The following is a 9,856-nucleotide window of genomic DNA, read 5'->3' as shown; positions in this document are numbered from 1 at the left end:
AAAGGGGATGACTGTATTGTTAACAGGTTGTTAAGGTTATTCAATGTATGTATGATTCATGGTGAGGTGCCTGAGGATTGGCGGAATGCTTGCATAGTGCCATTGTACAAAGGCAAAAGGGATAAGAGTGAGTGCTCAAATTACAGAGGTATAAGTTTGTTGAGTATTCCTGATAAATCATATGGAAGGGTACTGATTGAGAGGGTGAAGGCATGTACAGAGCATCAGATTGGGGAATAGCAGTGTGGTTTCAGAAGTGGTAGATGTTGTGTGGATCAGGTGTTTGCTTTGAGGAATGTATGTGAGAAATACTTAGAAAAGCGAATGGATTTGTATGTAGCATTTATGGATCTGGAGAAGGCATATGATAGAGTTGATAGAGATGCTCTGTGGAAGGTACTAAGAATATATGGTGTGGGAGGCAAGTTGTTAGAAGCAATGAAAAGTTCTTATCGAGGATGTAAGGCATGTGTACGCGTAGGAAGAGAGGAAAGTGATTGGTTCTCAGTGAATGTAGGTTTACGGCAGGGGTGTGTGATGTCTCCATGGTTGTTTAATTTGTTTATGGATGGGGTTGTTAGGTAGGTAAATGCAAGAGCTTTTGGAAAGAGGGGCAAGTATGCAGTCTGTTGTGGATGAGACAGCTTGTGAAGTGAGTCAGTTGTTGTTCGCTGATGATACAGCGCTGGTGGCTGATTCATGTGAGAAACTGCAGAAGCTGGTGACTGAGTTTGGTAAAATATGTGAAAGAATAAAGTTAAGAGTAAATGTGAATGAGAGCAAGGTTATCAGGTACAGTACGATTGAGGGTCAAGTCAATTGGGAGGTAAGTTTGAATGGAGAAGAACTGGAGGAAGTTAAGTGTTTTAGATATCTGGGAGTGGATTTGGCAGCGGATGGAACTATGGACGCGGAAGTGAATCATAGGGTGGGGGAGGGGACGAAAATCCTGGGAGCCTTGAAAAATATTTGGAAGTCGAGAACATTATCTCGGAAAGCCAAAATGGGTATGTTTGAAGGAATAGTGGTTCCATCAGTGTCGTATGGTTGCGAGGCGTGGGCTATGGATAGAGTTTGTGCGCAGGAGGTTGGATGTGCTGGAAATGAGATGTTTGAGGACAAAATGTGGTGTGAGGTGGTTTGATCGAGTAAGTACTGTAAGGGTAAGAGAGATGTGTGGAAGTAAAAAGAGTGTGGTTGAGAGAGCAGAAGAGGGTGTTTTGAAATGGTTTGGTCACATGGTGAGAATGAGTGAGGAAAGATTGGCCAAGAGGATATATGTGTCAGAGGTGGAGGGCACGAGGAGAAGTGGGAGACCAAATTGGAGGTGGAAAGATGGAGTGAAAAAGATTTTGTGTGATCGGGGCCTGAACATGCAGGAGGGTGAAAGGCGTGCAAGGAATAGAGTGAATTGGAACGATGGTACTGAAGAACTGCGTGTTTTTATGGAGGATTCAAGATATGGAGTCTCACATTACATAGCGGTTATCACTATGATAGATTTTTCCTTTTCTATGGATGTACCTTATATATATTCTAATCATAATAGTGTTCATAGCTACTCTAAGACTACGAACTCTTAAGCAATTCTGTTCGTTGCATCGCTTCGTACTCTTTCTGTGATGGAAGGAATATGTGGCAAGCGGTTGGAGGTGCGTCCGATGTCAGAACTTTAACATTAACGAGTTCATTGTAATTGTCTTAACTCTGTTACTAGTAATTAACTGTTGAACTTATGAAAAGATCAATAGCATGAAAAACGGAGGAATATTCCATGGAATCTAGGTGAAATATCAGCTTTAGAGGCACCAATAATGGGTCAATTACCACAATTCATACGCCTCGCCAGTCCTCATTAATGACCCTAGTAAACTGATGACCATCGATAATGCTCTTACTTTTCTATATACTCAAAGATCAACAGAGGAAATAACATGGGTGTTAAAGTGTTAGTCTCTTCTTACATATCAAAGCGAGAAAAGGCACGTGAAATTTACTATTACTTTTTGGGCTAATGGTGAGGTGGAGAGCATTCATATGTTTTTCAAAATTCTCTACGTCACTGCTTTTCTTTTCAAGTTACGTGGTTACCACTGATACTGTGGAGCTAAAATATCTTTTGAATTAAGTACATTGTGTCAAGTGCTCAGCAGATGTACCTCCCTATCCGCGCAATTTTGAAGTACAGAAAATTTCCTCATACTCTATCTAGTCAGGTTCCTAATTGCTAAAAGGTGAAGAAGGACAATGGCACGGAACCCGAAGCACCATCGGGTTTGAGACAACGTTTCCAACTGGTATCTTTGTTTTACACCTAACAGTAGGTAAGTGAGAATATATCTGGAAAGCCAGATAACACAAGACCTGATGATGCAGAACGAGGATATCTATTGGAGGAGTGTAGTAATTGTATCCTACAGGCTAAGTGTATAAAGAGAGAGACAGCATAGCAAAGCAGAATGTTTCAGGTGGCAACGATGAAGCTAATATGAGTTTAGGAAGTCTTTGATCGTGTCTGACTGAGGGACTCAGTCATATAGACTGCTGGCAGAATAGAGGTCTTGATTACGTTACTGCTGCAGTTTCAGCGACGTTCAGCATTCCTATAGGTTGTATCGCTTTGCAGTATTTAGATTTCAGTGCATAATAGTGAAACGATACTTTCTATTTAACAGAACACTTGTGCATTAAGCCAATTGAAACAGCTGAAGACACTGTGTAAATTAAGGCGTTATCTCAATGGAAATATGACCCTGACGATTGTAATTCCATTTAGAACTTGTATATAAGATGCACAGTGGAAGACGAGTTGACTTTTTGATAAATGAGGAAAATTAACTAATCTATCTCGATGTTATTCGAAATACATTTAGGAATGATTGGAAGCAGAGGACAGCGCCATTTCTCTCATGATATATGAGGCTGATGGTGACTGTGCATACTATGGGTTTATGGATTTCTGCTTTTGACTCTCATCTATGATTCTCAGACAGCAGATTTCACGAAGTTACGGTAATAGCAAATTTCTCAGATCTGTTCCTTGAAGTGCTTGGCCATCATAGGCTGTTAAGTGCGCAGATAACGAAGGATAGTGAATAGATTCCCGAAGGTATGGAGTTTATAGTTAACTCTTGACACTAAGCAAATCAGAACAAATGGAACTGAAAGTGCAATATACATAAAATGACGCCAACTTGGACACTTCGGAAACGTCTAAAGTCGTACTATACGAAGCTAACGACTTAACCAGTTTGTCCTGATAAAGAGTCTTATTAATTCCCCCTGTAATGTTGTTAGCGACGAGGCTGGTGACTTCTAAGGGACCGGATGCAAGAAGTTCAAGCAGACTGACTCGCTGTTGTATTAGAGTTAACATCTTTTTCAGGGAAAGTTTCTCGGGTTTACCGAGTCTGTGTTTATGTTCCAGGAAGTGAAGATCGCTAAGTGGCTGAGCTGCTTACACTGGAGAAATCTCCTCGATGGAATTAGCAGTTTCCACCCAACGGGAACATATAATGTCATTCTTTTCGGGATTTTATTAACTATAAGTAAAACCTGTAAAGCCCATTGTCAGACCTAGTTCGAGTCTTTACTCGTCAGGGAAACAGTCGAGGTTTCATCTTTGACTTTCTATCTCGGAGATGTAGTCACCCAAGCGTCTATTGGAAGTCTTGTGTCAACAACTTAACGATGTACCCAGCGTTAATTGTGATTACTGGCTCTCTTTTAATGCAATTGAAGTATATACGTCTTCTATTAATATTTTCTTTTTGAATTCAGTGTACGTAGGTGTCGAAGAAACACAAATATTGTCGAACATAAATGGAAGACGATACAAGTGATAACTGAAAGCTATCGTCGTATATTCCCGGTCGAATCTAGCTGACAAGTAGGACAGATCCAGTTATAAAGGTAATATGCATAGAGAGCCTGTCTGACCTGCAGGAGAAGCGCCTGTACCAGACTGATAACACAACTACGTTATTGATCTAAATCTCGTTATCCTCGTCACATAGACCCGTCTCTGCTCACTGGTGAGCAATGATGTCCTCTGTAATTACTGCATCACAAGGGATGAGCTACGATACTAGAGCATTTCATACGATGTATCGTCATAACTGTAATATTGTTACTGAATGTGCTAACGTACACAACATTTCTGCGATAAATGAATATATCGCAGTAAACCCTCCGTAAGCCCTGTACGAGCTGAGTAATGCAATATGACATATTACTTTATTCGATTTCACAAGTAATTTTTCTATACATGTTAAATGGAATTATCTGAACTTCTACTAAATTGCAATTTCACCTTCATAACTATCCTCACGGAATATATATATATATATATATATATATATATATATATATATATATATATATATATATATATATATATATATATATATATATATATATATATATATATATATATATATATATATATATATATAAATTCTTTCATACTATTCGCCTCTCCCGAGTTAGCGAGGTGGAGTTAAGAACAGAGGACTGGGCTTTTGAGGGAACATCCTCACCTGGCCCTTTCTCTGTTCCTTCTTTTGGAAAATTAAAAAGGAAAAAAAAAAACCGCTCCCTCCCCTTTTAGTTGCCTTGTATGACACGCAGGGAATACGTAGGAAGTATTCTTTCTCCCGTATCCCCAGGGATATATATATATATATATATATATATATATATATATATATATATATATATATATATATATATATATATATATATATAAAATGTTTATATATATATATCATACAAAGCTCCAACAGCCAGGATCGAACCTGGGACCCCTTGTGCAAGAGGCAGGCATGCTAACCGCTAGGCTCAGGGACTGTATAATAGGAAACAACCGATAGACCCCGTTGCTCACCATTGTGAGACGAAGGGTATTCGAGTACTTAGTATTTCGAATAGTTGTTTCCTATTATACAGTCCCTTAGCCTAGCGGTTAGCATGCCTGTCTCTTGCACAAGGGGTCCCAGGTTCGATCCTGGCTGTTGGAGCTTTGTATGTTCTATGAAGGTGCGCGTTCATATACACTTTATTCATATTCATATAACTCCGCATTGTACAGTCAGGTTCGGTAAAACGCTATCAGCTGGCTATGTGTTCTGTTCGGAAACAACCGATAGACCCCGTTGCTCACCATTGTGAGACGAAGGGTATTCGAGTACTTAGTATTTCGAATAGTTGTTTCCTATTATACAGTCCCTTAGCCTAGCGGTTACCATGCCTGCCTCTTGCACAAGGGGTCCCAGGTTCGATCCTGGCTGTTGGAGCTTTGTATGTTCTATGAAGGTGCGCGTTCATATACACTTTATTCGTATATATATATATATATATATATATATATATATATATGCAAGAGGTGAAAAAAGGGCAAATGAGAGTTGGGGTGAGAGAGTATCATTAAATTTTAGGGAGAATAAAAAGATGTTCTGGAAGGAGGTAAATAAAGTGCGTAAGACAAGGGAGCAAATGGGAATTTCAGTGAAGGGCGCAAATGGGGAGGTGATAACAAGTAGTGGTGATGTGAGAAGGAGATGGAGTGAGTATTTTGAAGGTTTGTTGAAAGTGTTTGATGATAGAGTGGCAGATATAGGGTGTTTTGGTCGAGGTGGTGTGCAAAGTGAGAGGGTTAGGGAAAATGATTTGGTAAACAGAGAAGAGGGAGTGAAAGCTTTGCGGAAGATGAAAGCCGGCAAGGCAGCAGGTTTGGATGGTATTGCAGTGGAATTTATTAAAAAAGGGGGTGACTGTATTGCTGACTGGTTGGTAAGGTTATTTAATGTATGTATGACTCATGGTGAGGTGCCTGAGGATTGGCGGAATGCGTACATAGTGCCATTGTACAAAGGCAAAGGAGATAAGAGTGAGTGCTCAAATTACAGAGGTATAAGTTTGTTGAGTATTCTTGGTAAATTATATGGGAGGGTATTGATTGAGAGGGTGAAGGCATGTACAGAGCATCAGACTGGGGAAGAGCAGTGTGGTTTCAGAAGTGGTAGAGGATGTGTGGATCAGGTGTTTGCTTTGAAGAATGTATGTGAGAAATACTTATAAAAGCAAATGGATTTGTATGTAGCATTTACGGATCTGGAGAAGACATATGATAGAGTTGATAGAGATCCTCTGTGGAAGGTATTAAGAATATATGGTGTGGGAGGAAAGTTGTTAGAAGCACTGAAAAGTTTTTATCGAGGATGTAAGGCATGTGTACGTGTAGGAAGAGAGGAAAGTGACTGGTTCTCAGTGAATGTAGGTTTGCGGCAGGGGTGTGTGATATCTCCATGGTTGTTTAATTTGTTTATGGATGGGGTTGTTAGGGAGGTAAATGCAAGAGTTTTGGAAAGAGGGGCAAGTATGAAGTCTGTTGGGGATGAGAGAGCTTGGGAAGTGAGTCAGTTGTTGTTCGCTGATGATACAGCGCTGGTGGCTGATTCATGTGAGAAACTGCAGAAGCTGGTGACTGAGTTTGGTAAAGTGTGTGGAAGAAGAAAGTTAAGAGTAAATGTGAATAAGAGCAAGGTTATTAGGTACAGTAGGGTTGAGGGTCAAGTCAATTGGGAGGTGAGTTTGAATGGAGAAAAACTGGAGGAAGTGAAGTGTTTTAGATATCTGGGAGTGGATCTGGCAGCGGATGGAACCATGGAAGCGGAAGTGGATCATAGGGTGGGGGAGGGGGTGAAAATTCTGGGGGCCTTGAAGAATGTGTGGAAGTCGAGAACATTATCTCGGAAAGCAAAAATGGGTATGTTTGAAGGAATAGTGGTTCCAACAATGTTGTATGGTTGCGAGGCGTGGGCTATGGATAGAGTTGTGCGCAGGAGGATGGATGTGCTGGAAATGAGATGTTTGAGGACAATGTGTGGTGTGAGGTGGTTTGATCGAGTGAGAAACGTAAGGGTAAGAGAGATGTGTGGAAATAAAAAGAGCGTGGTTGAGAGAGCAGAAGAGGGTGTTTTGAAGTGGTTTAGGCACATGGAGAGAATGAGTGAGGAAAGATTGACCAAGAGGATATATGTGTCGGAGGTGGAGGGAACGAGGAGAAGAGGGAGACCAAATTGGAGGTGGAAAGATGGAGTGAAAAAGATTTTGTGTGATCGGGGCCTGAACATGCAGGAGGGTGAAAGGAGGGCAAGGAATAGAGTGAATTGGAGCGATGTGGTATACCGGGGTTGACGTGCTGTCAGTGGATTGAATCAAGGCATGTGAAGCGTCTGGGGTAAACCATGGAAAGCTGTGTAGGTATGTATATTTGCGTGTGTGGACGTATGTATATACATGTGTATGGGGGAGGTTGGGCCATTTCTTTCGTCTGTTTCCTTGCGCTACCTCGCAAACGCGGGAGACAGCGACAAAGTATAAAAGAAAAAAAAAAAAAAAAAAAATATATATATATATATATATATATATATATATATATATATATATATATATATATATTTTATTACATATATATATATATATATATTTATATATATATATATATATATATATATATATATATATATATATATATATATATATATATATATATATATATATATATATATATATATATATCTGGGAATTGGTTCTCAGTGAATGTAGGTTTGCGGCAGGGGTGTGTGATGTCTCCATGGTTGTTTAATTTGTTTATGGATGGGGTTGTTAGGGAGGTGAATGCAAGAGTTTTGGAAAGAGGTGCAAGTATGCAGTCTGTTGTGGTAAGAGAGCTTAGGAAGTGAGTCAGTTGTTGTTCGCTGATGATACAGTGCTGGTGGCTGATTCATGTAAGAAACTGCAGAAGCTGGTGACTGAGTTTGGTAAAGTGTGTGAAAGAAGAAAGTAAAGAGTAAATTTGAATAAGAGCAAGGTTTTTAGGTACAGTAGGGTTGAGGGTCAAGTCAATTGGGAGGTAAGTTTGAATGGAGAAAAACTGGGGGAAGTAAAGTGTTTTAGATACATGGGAATGGATCTGGCAGCGGATGGAACCATGGAAGCGGAAGTGAATCATTGGGTGGGGGAGGGGGCGAAAATTCTGGGAGCTTTGAAGAATGTGTGGAAGTCGAGAACATTATCTTGGAAAGCAAAAATGGGTATGTTTGAAGTAATAGTGGTTCCATCAATGTCGTATGGTTGCGAGGCGTGGGCTATGGATAGAGTTGTGCACAGGAGGGAGGATGTGCTGGAAACGAGATGTTTGAGGACAATATGTGGTGAGCGGTGGTTTGATCGAGTAAGTAATGTAAGGGTAAGAGAGATGTGTGGAAATAAAAAGAGTGTGATTGAGAGAGCAGAAGAGGATGTTTTAAAATGGTTTGGTCGCATGAAGAGAATGAGTGAGGAAAGATTGACCAAGAGGATATATGTGTCAGAGGTGGAGGGATCGAGGAGAAGTGGGAGACCAAATTGGAGGTGGAAAGATGGAGTGAAAAAGATTTTGAGTGATCGGCGCCTGAACATGCAGGAGCGTGAAAGGCGTGCAAGGAATAGAGTGAATTGGAACGATGTGGTATACCGGGGTCGACGTGCTGTCAATGGATTGAACCAGGTCAGGTGAAGCGTCTGGGGTAAACCATGGAAAGTTGTGTGGGGCCTGGATGTGGAAAGGGAGCTGTGGTTTCGGTGCATTATTACATGACAGCTAGAGACTGAGTGTGAACGAATGGGGGCCTTTGGTGTCTTTTCCTAGCGCTACCTCGCACACATGAGGGGGGAGGGGGTGGTTATTCCATGTGTGGCGAGGAGTCGATGGGAACAAATAAAGGCAAACAGTATGAATTACTTACGTGTGTATATATATGTATATGTTTGTGTGTGTATATATATGTGTACATTGAGATGTATAGGTATGTATATTTGCGTATGTGGACGTGTATGTATATATATATGTATGTGGGCGTGTTGGGCCATTCTTTCGTCTGTTTCCTTGCGCTACCTCGCTAAGGCGGGAGACAGCGACAAAGCAGAATAAATAAATAAAAATAAATAAATATATATTTTTTCTTTTTTTTTTACTTTGCTTTGTCACTGTTTCCCGCGTTTGCGAGGTAGCGCAAGGAAACAGACGAAAGAAATGGCCCAACCCACCCCCATACACATGTATATGCATACGTCCACACACGCAAATATACATACCTACACAGCTTTCCATGGTTTACCCCAGACGCTTCACATGCCTTGATTCAATCCACTGACAGCACGTCAACCCCGGTATACCACATCGATCCAATTCACTCTATTCCTTGCCCTCCTTTCACCCTCCTGCATGTTCAGGTACCGATCACACAAAATCTTTTTCACTCCATCTTTCCACCTCCAATTTGGTCTCCCACTTCCCCTCGTCCACCTCCGACACATATATCCTCTTGGTCAATCTTTCCTCACTCATTCTCTCCATGTGACCAAACTATTTCAAAACACCCTCTTCTGCTCTCTCAACCACGCTCTTTTTATTTCCACACATCTCTCTTACCCTTACGTTACTTACTCAATCAAACCACCTCACACCACACATTGTCATCAAACATTTCATTTCCAGCACATCCATCCTCCTGCGCACAACTCTATCCATAGCCCACGCCTCGCAACCATACAACATTGTTGGAACCACTATTCCTTCAAACATAACCATTTTTGCTTTCCGAGATAATGTTCTCGACTTCCACACATTCTTCAAGTATATATATATATATATATATATATATATATATATATATATATATATATATATATATATATATATATATATATATATATATATATACATATATATATATATATATATATATATATATATATATATATATATATATATATATATATATATATATATATATATATATATATATATACA

Source organism: Panulirus ornatus, chromosome 15 (genome assembly GCF_036320965.1).
Source record: "Panulirus ornatus isolate Po-2019 chromosome 15, ASM3632096v1, whole genome shotgun sequence".
Taxonomy (NCBI): domain Eukaryota; kingdom Metazoa; phylum Arthropoda; class Malacostraca; order Decapoda; family Palinuridae; genus Panulirus; species Panulirus ornatus.
The sequence above is the reverse complement of the archived record's forward strand: the minus strand, read 5'-3'. Positions refer to the sequence as shown.